This window comes from Silurus meridionalis, chromosome 8, assembly GCF_014805685.1.
Source record: "Silurus meridionalis isolate SWU-2019-XX chromosome 8, ASM1480568v1, whole genome shotgun sequence".
In the NCBI taxonomy this organism is placed as follows: Eukaryota; Metazoa; Chordata; class Actinopteri; order Siluriformes; family Siluridae; genus Silurus; species Silurus meridionalis.
This window is the reverse complement of record NC_060891.1, coordinates 17,632,396-17,646,078: the sequence shown is the minus strand read 5'-3', so window position 1 is coordinate 17,646,078 and position 13,683 is coordinate 17,632,396.

Here is a 13,683-nt window from a genome sequence, read left to right as displayed (position 1 = left end):
GTAAGTTATGATGTATGTTTATTGTTTTGTAATGGTTAAGGGCAATGGACATTGTTTGCAGAGCGCTTTGGCAAGACTATCTTTGATGGAAACTAAAAGGGGGACCCAGATGATATCAAAGACGTTAGAACACCCTAGGACTAAAGGCAGCAAGACACTGCGCCATCACAAACCTGTAAACACATGAGAGGCAATCCGACATTACAGTTTACCAAAACGCTCTATAATCATGAACCCTACAGACCTGCCCTTTACCTTAGAAAATTTTTGTTTATGTATAGTAAAGCACTAATACATAACATGCAGTTATGTACCATATCCATCTATTATGACAGTTTGTGGTCAATGCATGGTCAGTATGAGCATTAAGAATCACCCCAGGGACTAAGCAGATTAGAGATGAAATATAGAGGAAATGACTTGTCATATTCACCTTTTTAATAATGCATCAGATTTACTATAGCTCAGGGTGAGTAGGACTAATTCGAGAACAGAAAATTAACCTCCTTATCACAGACATTAGCGATTTTATAATTAAATTTGAGGTCAGCATTATGAAAGGGAACAATGATACAAGATACAAAATGCAGAAGGTTAGCATAATCTACAAAATGAAATCAAGGCGAACAAAAACATAGAGCATTTTATATAAGCCAATTATAACTCTATCAATACGCTCAAAGCAAGCAAGTGATTACTCGTGCGCAGCAGCTGACCAAAAGACTGTGGATTTTCTTTGTGTGGTTTTTAACTATTGAATTGGGAACAGCTTTGAAGAGAAAGTCTTGTGTGCCCAAGGCTTCTTAAATGATCGGTCTCTCTGCATTGATCCCCTGTATTGCCCCTGAGTCTTGGGGGATATGACAAAAATAAAGACAGGATTAAAGTAGGCCACACGAGTCATGTCACACAACCAGCGACATCCCATTTCTCCACCAAGCTGGTAATCAAGGGCCTCTTTTATCTGCACATACATCCTCCCAAGGCCAGACAATGTCAGCCAGGGCTGTGTGCTTCCAGTAGAGCTGGCCCCAGGATCTTACACAGACATCTGTCGGCTAATGGATCAGACATCGACTAAGCCTTCTTTCCAGAACAATGTAAAAATTCACATCCACATCATTATAATACTGCAGCAGGTTGAAAATGTAACACTTATTCATGGTTCAAGCTCATGACAGCACAAGACAAACTGCTCCCTTAGTAGATCACATTAGCTTGATAAAGAGCAGTGGGCAGACTCAATGCATAGAATTATTTATTATGGGTTCTAGTCCATTCTCATTCTGGGACAGCATTGTGCAGAAGTGCTGAGAGGTCTTGTGGCAATGCATTAGTCAACAACTTTATCTTTGCGCAACAGCACTTTCCCTGTTGAGTACCAATATTTCAAACTCCCACATCGTTTCCCAAAAAGAGTGGACACATCAGAACTGACAAGCATTTCAAGATTAGGCAAAAGTGGAAAGAGCATAAATGATCTATTAATTTCACCATACTGTTGATAAGAACACTGTGGATAGAATCACTATAGGACACTGATACCAAGTGTTGTGCTGATATAATAAATGGGGCCTGCTATCTGTACTCTCTGACAGATGTGGATATATGGGATCACTAAATAGTGTTTATGGTTCTGACACCTTCAATCACTGTTTGTTAATGACAGCTCTTCTCTGCATTCAACACTGCAGTCTGGCCTTATGAAAGTAAAACTGCAAATGCTTTTTCAAAACATCCATGTATCCAGTGATTGAAAAAAATCTAGGGTGTATTTAAAAGGACATTTTGTTGTAAATATATTTCATTTTATTTATCATATGTGACATGATATCATTTTCAGTAAAATACTGATGATGCAGTTGTTAGTTGTTAGGCCGCAACACTGTTGAATTTTGGAGGATTCTGTTATTTCAGGTTTCTTGCTAATATGCTATAAAAAGTCAATTTCAAAAGATTCTGAAATGACTGTTTGTTGCTGCTATAACATAACAAAAACTAATTTTAGGCAGATGTTTTGCAGATGTTCCACCTAAATTAAATATAACAATGAATAGTTAAAAAAAATATGATGTTTTTCTTAAATTAAGATGGATTACATTGGCAAATTGCTGTGGTGCGAGAATGATAAAATGTGCTTTTTTCTTGAAAACAACTCGACTTGTGGGTGGTAATGGTCGTCTCATCACCAACTATTTTCCTATAACAACACTACCAGTCATGCTTAATTCCTCACATAACCATTAAGAACAGATTACAGCATGTTAATGGTGAAATAAAAACAGAGGTATTTTAAACCTGGTTGCATTTCTATTTAATGGGCTACTGCATTATTACCAGGTTTCATGTAAACCTCATTGGTATTATTCAAAAGAAAGATTTAAGATTCATTTATTTTTGACCTAATTAAAACCCAAACAAAATATCTTAAAACTACTTATCTCCTCAAGCCATGTAGTTTAATTATAGGTTTTTCAGGCAGTTATGGAAAAATTGTTTCATCATCAAACTTAAGTAGACACGTTCCTGACAAAGTTAGCCATGTCTGTCTATATGGAAGAATAACATTGCTGATCATAATTATTTCATTTCAAACAAATGGAATGGCACAAGGTCGGTTCAATAGCGATCAGGGAATACATTGATGGGAATTATGCTGTGCTGGCTGGCCCTCAAAAAGCACTTTGTTATTTGTGAAACATACCTCTGGGTCACTCCCTGCTGAGAGTGCTAGTCTGACACATTGCTTTCTATTAAAAGAAGAAAAGGGGCGAGGTGTGTGTTGGCACTTAATGAATCTCACTGATCAATAACAGCAACTCTGCTTCCATGTCATATTACTCAGTGCTGCTTGAAAGCACTGTAGCGCACTGAAAAGATATTCCACTTCCACAGATCCCTTCTTAGCCTTCATGTTCTGTTCGATACTTTGCGACTGATGTCCCATCTCTGTCGTAGGTGTATTTTATTAGAACCAATGTGTGTTTTTGCAAAGCATGAGCAATATTTGTCATATGTTAAAGGTGTGAGGAGTTTGTGTATACAGTGTTGTGTGTAAATTGGAAAAGAGAGAATGGGACATGGGGTCAAATTAGCTTTTTTGTTTAAGATTTAAATTTGACCTGAATATATTTGATATTACCTGATCAGATCCCAGGTATGAATACAGTAATAATAATAATAATAATAATAATAATAATAATAGTAGTAGTAGTAGTAGTAGTAATAATAATAATAATAATAATAATAATAATAATAATAATAATAAAGTGAGTGTACAATGTGAATGAAGGTTAGAGTAGTGTACTTAGATTGTACAGAGTTACTGTAGGTTAGAGTAGTGCACTCAGAGTGTTCAGTGTGATTATAAGGTAATGTTTCAGGATGTTCAGAGTGATTATACTGTAGAGAGAGCATACAGTATATATATATATATATATATATATATATATATATATATATATATATATATATATATATATATGGACAATAATTTTAGCCAGTCAAATGTGTCCCAGTGGCCTGAGCTAAGAGGAGGTCACTGGAGCAGGAAGTGAAAAATGGAGTACATAATGTTTGCAAGCATGATGGGGCAGCACACCGTGAAGACAGAATGTGTGTGCAGGGCCCACTTGGAATAAAGACCCACTGAGGCTGGAGCTGCCAAACTCACAGTTGGAAGGCCAACAAGAGACAGCATGCCAAGGTGCTAATCAAACCAGGCTGACGTGATGCTCTAGCTCAAAGCCTGCAGAGCTTTGACAGTCTGAGCTGCTACAAAAAGTCTTGCTATGTTGCTGATTCATCTATCTCCACTCATCCAGGATTTTATAAAAGAAAAAGGGGAGGATAAAAGGCAGGGACAACAGATAGTGGTCCTGCAAAACACCTTAATCTGCTCCCTTTTCCCCCTGAGTGGCAGTGACAGCTCAGTTTATATACTGTGAAAATATAATGTATGACTGCAGTTCTCCATGGAAGAATTACTGACAGTGTTCAAATTCTAACTAAATTTTCAGGGGCTTACACCTGGAGTCACTGGAGGACCCATGTCGTTTATTTAATGACAGGAAGACTAAAAAAACTAAAGGTTATACTGAACTCTTAAAAAATAACTTTTAGTTTCAAACCTAGATATGACTTTTTAATATGTGGTATTTTTTATATCTCCTAATTAAATAAACATTGTGACAAATTCTCACCACGTTATTTAGTGAAAGATAGTATAGTAGTATATAAAATTGTATAAACAGAATGAATATACAAGATACAGTCAGTACTGATTTGTCCTATAAAGCCAATGACTGTTATAAAGCTACTCTTGGGCCCTAGGGCAAGACACTTACTTACTTACTTAAGCCATAAAACTTAGAATTTAATTATATTCCGTCTCACTTGTAAATCTGCTTGGATAAAAACACGCTAACAAATGAACAGATGTAAACAACAGCAATACAAAATTAAACAGAAACCTTATTTGTTGAGGTTAATTAGAGGAGCAAACAATCTAATAGTGAAATTTTTAAGCCTTTAGCTTCCTTTTGTTATCGCAGACAAAAAACTGGCAGGACAGTGCTGGAAGCACAGCCGTGGGTAACAGAATGCTTGCAATCTGTGTCCTTTCAGGTGGAAGGGTCAGGTTTGAAGGGCAGTGCAAGTACAATCTCTGCCAGAATCTCTGCCAGCTACAATGTCTGTTATGAGTTGAAATTCAGAATGATAATTTTCTTCACTCTTGTGAACTTCTACTGCACATATGTCAGACAGGAAAGGCTGACGAGACAGAAAATAAAACTCTTTACTGTGGAATTCCCAATTTATATAAACCTGTACTAAATTTTCTCCTTTTGAGTATTTTGTCAGGTAGATGGGTATAACAAACGTAAGAGGAACAGGACTGATTTAACAGTGACACATTTGCTTTGCAAATTGTACAGGCATGTCTGTCAGTCTGTAAGATCCCCATACCATGTTGTCTGCCTCTATTAACTGCAGCTCATGATTGGATGACTGTGGTTCTGTGTCAACATATATCACTTCTCAAAATAGAGATGAAACATACATGTCTAGTCAAAAAGAGAAAAGGCTCTGGAGGAAGCCTTATATTGTGACCCGCAGAATTAAAAATCTTGTGATTCCATCTATACACTGAAAAAAAATACAGTATAATGACATCTGCAGAAGAGGCTAGATTGTTTACTAGAAATTTTGAATATAGATTAAATTGTCTGTCATGGGCTTGAGCTGAATTCCAGTGCTCAGGCAGTCACAACTAAAAGGTGTAAATGCAATCTCTATATCAGAGGACCAATTTCACTGATGAAACTCTAAACGTGCTCAGAGAGAAATCAGTGGAATGCCCAAATGGAGTTCATCTATTCAGTAGATGAAGAGTGCTTGATTTGTTTAATCCGTGGCTTCCCAAGTTTAACAGAAGATGTACTTACACCACATTGCGCCACGCACACAGTCCTAATTAAGAAACATGTTGGCACACTCGAAGGGTTTGATTGAGTTTTGCTGCTTTGTCGGGGCACGCACAGCCTGCATCTCAGCTGTCCAATAGTTAGATCAAAAACAAAACAACCAAATTGTCTGAAAGACAAAAAAAATCAATTATTCCTTTCTATAAATGGTTTTCAAAGGAAGACTGTCTTTGCTGTGAAGTAAACAGTCGAATGAGGGAGATGTGATTATTAGAGCAGTGTTCAGTAAAATAATTGATAACTGGAAAGTCATTACTGTCAGTAAAGTGCTCTTTGTGTTACCTAAGGAACAATATTCGAGGGCACATGAGAACCATTTTCTTACCCGTAATGACTTATTCACCTTCTGATAGAGACCATTATTATGCTGTACAGTATCTTTACTCCTCTTGTTCAAAATCTTATTTCAGGAAAGCAGCCTGACTGTCAGTGGTCTAAAATCATGTCTTCCCAGCTGGAAATGTCAACAGATATGTTAATTTGGGGAATTGGAGACATGTCTGAAAGACATGTCTGTGAGTAATACATTACTGCTGTAAAAACAGGGCTAGCTGCAATAATTGAGTTAGTAGGATTACACTCTCACCCTCTTTCAGGGAAAAAAATACATACAAATAAGTCACAATATTTATTTAATTTTTTGTTCATTTCTTTTTTCTTTTTTCTTTTTACTGTTAACAAATTATGTGGATAAGATTTGTTTTTTGTTTTTTTGCTTTTGTGGAACCAGGACCAACAACAGCATCAATTGTGATAAAGTGATACTTATACACAGTATGAAGTAGACTGGGGTTGATTCTGTTGAGCCAAGATTGTAGATTTATTCAGCCTTTAGATGATAGCTATGTCAAGGGATTGCACTTGGTGACATCGATTTATGTCCATAGGGACACTTGTTCCCTATAGAATTAATCATTTGGAGGACAAACTAGAAGTAAAAGAAAAACATTTTATTACTTCAGTACAAATTATATAAAGTGATAATGGAACTAACTGTAACTTTTATGCCTCTGAAAAAAAAAGAAATAATAATTTAGCCCTCAGCATTAACAGTGTAAAGAAATAACCAATAAATCTCTTAGTACTTGTTGTCATTTTACTGTATTGGACTTTCAAAGACTTTATCAAAGCATGTCAGCTGGACCATTTGCAGACTATTTTAATTAAATGATTAATTAATTCATTTATTCATTCATTCATTCATTCATTCATTCATTCATTCATTCATTTAGTTTGTCAGTCAGTTAGTCAGTCAGTCAGTCTATTTGAAACATACAATTAACTTATGTGCACTAACTGCTGTAATATTTAAGGCCACACTTAGATTTAAAAAGTAGCATTGCCCTTCTGATAGTTTTTCATTTTTCATAAAAGTAAAAACAGGAGGGGAAAGGTGGTGTTAATCTTAATATCTCTACTCACATTGCGCTGTAGGTCATTTAGCATGCACTAGAGAATTGTATATTATCATCTTGGCCTAGAATAGTCATAATGCAGGAGAGAAATCTGAGCTCATCTGCTGTTAATCAAAGCCGTGAGCTGAGGCAAGTGATCCCTGGACAGAGAAGAGCAAGTGCTGGCCATCAGCACCTCCAGCCAAACATAGCCATCCTGGGTGCTCTTTGTACATGTCAGATTGTCTATTTTTATCATGGTATTCCCTGCTGTATACTTGAGTCTACACTACTTGTCACAAGCTACCCCATGTCCTGCTCTCCGGTTTCCAATTATCAGTGTTAAACTGACTCCTGGCATCTGGAGCCAATGAGAGCAGGGACATTCTGTAGCATGAGTGTCGAGCTTATAGACCATGGTCATAGTGTATGCCACGCATTTAGAGTATGTCACACTCTGAGTGTCAGGCAGTATGTAATTACCCTAAAATCCATCTGCTGCAATTTAGAGTTAGATATTTCAAACATTAGGAAGAAGTATAACTTTGAAGAAAGTATGTTTTGCATATTTTATGGTTAATTAAATCAGCATGGTGTTTTTACATTTATTTAGGTATTAAACACACTTGGATAAGCCCAGTGGTTGAACAGTTTCACCGGAGACATCGTAGGATTTTGTAACTTGTTAATTTTTTTTACATTAAAAAAAAGATTAATTTAGGACATGCTGTCTGTTTGCTGTTGGTGCTACTTTGTCACATTTGGCATCTGCTACTGTAGAGGTCTGAATGTCTGAAGGTCTGAAAACATGCCCTAATCTGTTCAGGAGCCGTTTGGCTGAAGGATGGAACAATCATTTCCTGTTCAGGCTTAAAGGGGATTGTATTAGCAGAAGAAGAAAGAAGAACACGGCACAAAGTGGAATAGGGTTTATGTCCAATGGAGGGTGCTTGATCCGGTCTACAGGTCACAGCTATTCCATTAAATCTGTCCTCAGTCCAAAGGCCACAAAGTCACACTTCTACCCATGAAATACTGAATTGGAAGCCAACAACATAAAACCACCATGTACTTGCTAATATTTTAAATGTAAATGATTAAGTGAAAGCATTTGAGATCATAATTAAGTTACTAGGGTAAATGTGCAAAAATACAGATATTTGTTTCTTTGGGGACTTTTTAAAGAATACTGAAAATATCTGCCACATTATATTTCTTAAAAAGATGTTTGTGCCTTTTTCATTTATCCAGGAGGAATTAACAGATTCTACAGATATCTGATACTGAATTAACAGTGGTGTATTTTTCTTTTTATGAAAATGACTTGACTTTTACATATTTAAAAGTTATACTGCATATAATTGATGAGCATTTGTTTTTTGTACATTCTTTTTGCAGCTGTTTAATTTTTTAGGTTGCATCACAAGTGTGAATTTAGCATTCTCCACCAAGAACACAGCGGATAATGTGGGCCCTAAATCATTATAAATAGTTCTAAATCAAGTGGGAATGGGCTACACTCACAAATTGCACACTGGTAGTGTTATATTATGAGAGAGACCTTATATTACACAGGGACAGGGGAATACAGGGAAATTTCTGCGTTTTTTATTTTTTAAGCTTCAGCTCAGAGAGTAACCCCTTTTAAACAATTATTTAAAGGCTAGAGATCAAATGACACTATCAAAACCTTCCTTTCTGCAAAGTTCTTAAGCCCTAAAGGCAAACAGCAGGTCCTGGTGAGTCAAGTTTTATCTGATTCGATGCTTGATCCTGTTTGATTTAAAGAGCTTAAGCACATCTGACTTTCTACTGAAGAGTCTGAATTTTAATCTCTGCACAGGTCTCTTTCTGCTAAGCTTTTTAACATCTCCTACTTAAGCTTTTCAGCAGATTCACTCATCAGGTCTATTCATTTAGCATATACACATACACACACACACATAAACACACACACATACACACACACATACACACACCTCTTTAAACTTACAGATATACACACATTGACAGAAAGATCATAGAACTACAGACACGCCACCTTGTGGTAGGGTACAATCCAAATATTTCTGAGGCACTGTTATAAAACACTGTTATATATAACTAAAACAAATTCTGATTTTACCTTTGCATTAGTATTTTAACCACACTGATTTAGTCTTTCTACTAGTAATATAAATACAAACTAACAGATTTACTCTTGCACTTTAACTGAAAACTGGAGGGTCACCATGCAGTTACTTCTTACAAGAGTGTCAATTTTTGGCCAGTTGCTTTGCACTCAGGGTTAGACAGAGGACACTTTCATAGTGGTTAATGGGCAGTGCTGGGCTCTGTAAAACAGAACCAAGACTTCATTTACAGATCCCTTAGGTAGCACAGCACTGAGGCTGGAGTACAGGGTAGGGCAAAAGGGAGGGAGAGAGGGCAGACGGTCAGCAATAGCCTCTCTGTGGACTTGGAAAAAACTCGGCCTCAGAATACATTGTGAGAAGCAAACTGACGAGTCAGTTAAAGTTGCTTTAGGCATGAGCAATCATCAGTGCTCATGCCTAAAGCAACTCATCAGTGTAGCTCACTACTTCATTAATATCCACTCTCCTTTGTTCGCCACTTCCAGACCAGTGAATACGAGCTGTACAACTGGCTTACAGCCTCTGTGGAGCAGTGCAAATTATGAGTATGCATCTCTGGTGATTAGGTTGTATTTTATTTATATGTTTAATATTTTTGTCATGTTATTAGACAAATATTGATTCTGAAATGCTCCAGATGATGTAGGTGGCACAGTTGCAGTTGTAGTGTAGAGGTTTGGAGCTTGCTTTAGTAAAATGGTGTTCACCCTCCATATCTGAAATGCCTCTCTCTCTCTCTCTCTCTCTCTCTCTCTCTCTCTCTCTCTCTCTCTCTCTCTCTGTAATGCACGCATTGGTATATTGCGTTTTTGTATTGTATTGATGGTTTCCATAATTGCGACTTTATTCTAATATGCAGCTCAATGTTTAAATTGAGCAGAGCAAAGAAGTACAAAATTATCTTTACTGACTACTATGATTATCTTTACTAGATACCTAAATATAATTGTCTTTATTCATTTCTATAATCTATAAAGTAATACAAAGTTTACATTTTGTAAATTTTATATATGTATAGTCTAATCAAGGAAGGGAATAAATAAAAGATGAAGTAATGAAGACATTTGTACTTATTACTCAGTTTAAAGTTTATTGCATTCATTTGATTTATTCTTTTATAAAATAATATTTCATACATTATTTAACCAAGCAGGCTTTTTATTTGAAATTCTTTTAAACATGTAAACTGTTCAAATGTCAATAATAGTAATAAACTGCAACAATAAAAATGGCAAGCAATTTTATGTTTTGCATTTCTTCCCCCTAACTGTACTGAAATTAGAGCAAACTGTGTCTTAAAAACCGAGGTACGTACTGAACCATGAATTTTGTGTACCGTTATTTATTATTTTATTCTTGTCACCTCTTAAAAACATGCCAGTACATGCCTTGGTTATGCTAAATTGCACCTAAGGTGTGAATGTTGAGCCATGAGCCTAATGTTCCATAAATAAACTCTGGAGCCATGTGACCAAAACTGGGATTAATTGGCTACTAAATATGAGTGAATTAATATTTATGCAGTAATTTTTAAATGCTGGCACATAGGCAACGTTTTGGTAGGGTTCAAAATAAAAAAAATCCTAATTACTACTTTTTAAGCTACTTAAAAATATTTAAAAATAATATATATTTATATATCATACATATACAGCATTTGTCCATCCTCTGATTACTTGGTCAGAGGGAAACTGGTACAGCCAAGTTTGACTGGCACAGATGCACAGATTACTACATCTGAGTAAGACTTTTTATGCCTACGGAGGAAGAGAAATTGATTTGGTTTTGGACATTTTCCAGAAAAGCTAGACATCGTGAGGAGAGGTCGGCCAACTCCGAAGCTAGCTAGCTCGTCTCAGCCTGGGAAAGGGTTTGTTCGCCACTTCAGACCAGTGAATACAAGCAGTACCACTGGCTTACAGCCTCTGTAGAGCAGTGCAAATTATGAGTCTCCATCTCTGGTGTGTAGGTTGGATTTTATTTAAATGTTTTTGTCATGTTATTAGACAAATATTGATTCTGAACTGCTCCAGATGACGTAGGTGGCACAGTTGCAGTTGTAGTGTAGAGGTTTTGAGCTTGATTTAGAAAAATAGTGTTCACCATCCATATCTGAAATGCCTCTCTCTCTCTCTCTCTCTCTCTCTCTCTCTCTCTCTCTCTCTCTCTCTCTGTAATGCCACGCATTGTTATATTGCGTTTTTGTATTGTATTGATGGTTTCTATAATTGCAACGTGATAGTGGTGGTATTAAGAGGTGGATTCTGTAATTCTGATTCTGATTCTGATTAATTAAATCCCCACTGAAGGCCCAGGTACCAAATGCACAACCCACCAGTGATTGTCATCGTAGGTGCATGGCCACTGTGAAAGACATAATCTAAAAAAAAAAATCCAGAAATCACAATGTATGATTTTTTAACTATTTATTTGTATGATACAGCTGCAAATAAGTATTTGAACACCTGAGAAAGTCAATGTTAATATTTGGTACAGTAGCCTTTGTTTGCAATTACAGAGGTCAAACGTTTCCTGTAGTTTTTCACCAGGTTTGCACATACTGCAGGAGGGATTTTGGCCCACTCCTCCACACAGATCTTCTCTAGTTCAGTCAGGTTTCTGGCCTGTCGCTGAGAAACACGGAGTTTGAGCTCCCTTCAAAGATTCTCTATTGGGTTTAGGTCTGGAGACTGGCTAGGCCACGCCAGAACCTTGATATGCTTCTTACAGAGTCACTCCTTGGTTATCCTGGCTGTGTGCTTCGGGTCATTGTCATGTTGGAAGGCTCAGCCTCGACCCATTTTTAATGCTCTAACCAAAGGAAGGAGGTTGTTCCCCAAAATCTCGTAATACATGGCCCTGGTCATCCTCTCCTTAATACAGTGCAGTCGCCCTGTCTCATGTGCAGAAAAACACCCCCAAAGCATGATGCTACCACCCCCATGCTTCACAGTAGGGATGGTGTTCTTGGGATGGTACTCATCATTCTTCTTCCTCCAAACACGTTTAGTGGAATTATGACCCAAAAGTTCTATTTTGGTCTCATCTGACCACATGACTTTCTCCCATGACTCCTCTGGATCATCCAAATGGTCATTGGCAAACTTAAGACGTGCCTGGACATGTGCTGGTTTAAGCAGGGGAACCTTCCGTGCCATGCATGATTTCAAACCATGACGTCTTAGTATATTACCAACAGTAACCTTGGAAGCGGTGGTCCCAGCTCTTTTCAGGTCATTGACCAGCTCCTCCGTGTAGTTCTGGGCTGATTTCTCACCTTCCTTAGGATCATTGAGACCCCACGGTGAGATCTTGCATGGAGCCCCAGTCCGAGGAGATTGACAGTCATGTTTAGCTTCTTCCATTTTCTAATGATTGCTCCAACAGTGGACCTTTTTCACCAAGCTGCTTGGCAATTTCCCGTAGCCCTTTCCAGCCTTGTGGAGGTGTACAATTTTGTCTCTAGTGTCTTTGGACAGCTCTTTGGTCTTAGCCATGTTAGTAGTTGGATTCTTACTGATTGTATGGGGTGGACAGGTGTCTTTATGCAGCTAACGACCTCAAACAGGTGCATCTAATTTAGGATAATAAATGTAGTGGAGGTGGACATTTTAAAGGCAGACTAACAGGTCTTTGAGGGTCAGAATTCTAGCTGATAGACAGGTGTTCAAATACTTTTTTGCAGCTGTATCATACAAATAAATAGTTTAAAAATCATATATTGTGATTTCTGGATTTTTTTTTTAGATTATGTCTCTCACAGTGGACATGCACCTACAATGACAATTTCAGACCCCTCCATGATTTCTAAGTGGAGAACTTGCAAAATAGCAGGGTGTTCAAATACTTATTTTCCTCACTGTATATATATATATATATATATATATATATATATATATATATATCATCTGTTTTATAATAATTATGCAGAAACATATATAGAAAACAACTAAATGAACCAAATACAATTGCCAAACATTAAAAAAAAAAAACCTTCTCTAACACCTACCACTTCTGCCATGTCTCTAACAGTGATATGTATTGAAAATTCTGATCTCACAGACCTGCATCACAACCCTTTCTAAATAAGCCTCCAGTGTCCTTGGGCAAACTTTAAACCTGCTCTTGGAGTTGTGGTCAATGTGCTATGGCCTCCTGCACACAGAAGATAATCTGCTCCAGGGGCAAAGCCACGACAATCTGTATACACAGGTACACGAATTGGCAGACAAACACACTGCACACAGGGAACAGGCATACAGCAAAGCTGCATTGCAGGGCTGATATATGCAATGCTACACACATTAATCAAGCAAAGTGCAAAACCTGATCATTACACTGTCAATACAGCCTTTATATTAAAATCATTATAATCATTAAAATTGAGACCCTGTGTAAAATGTAAATAAAACCAGAATGGTATCATCTGCAAATCTCATAAACCCATATTTTATTCACAATAAACGTATAGATTATAATGATAGAAATATAACATAGCAACATAACAATAATAAACATACCATATGTTTTACTTATAAAATGAGGAAAAACTGAGCAATGTTTAAACTGGAAAAAAAACTATTTTGAATTTGATGGCTGCAGTATGTCTCAAATTTGGGACAGGACCGTGTTTACCACTGTGCAGCATCTCTTCTTCTTTTAACAACA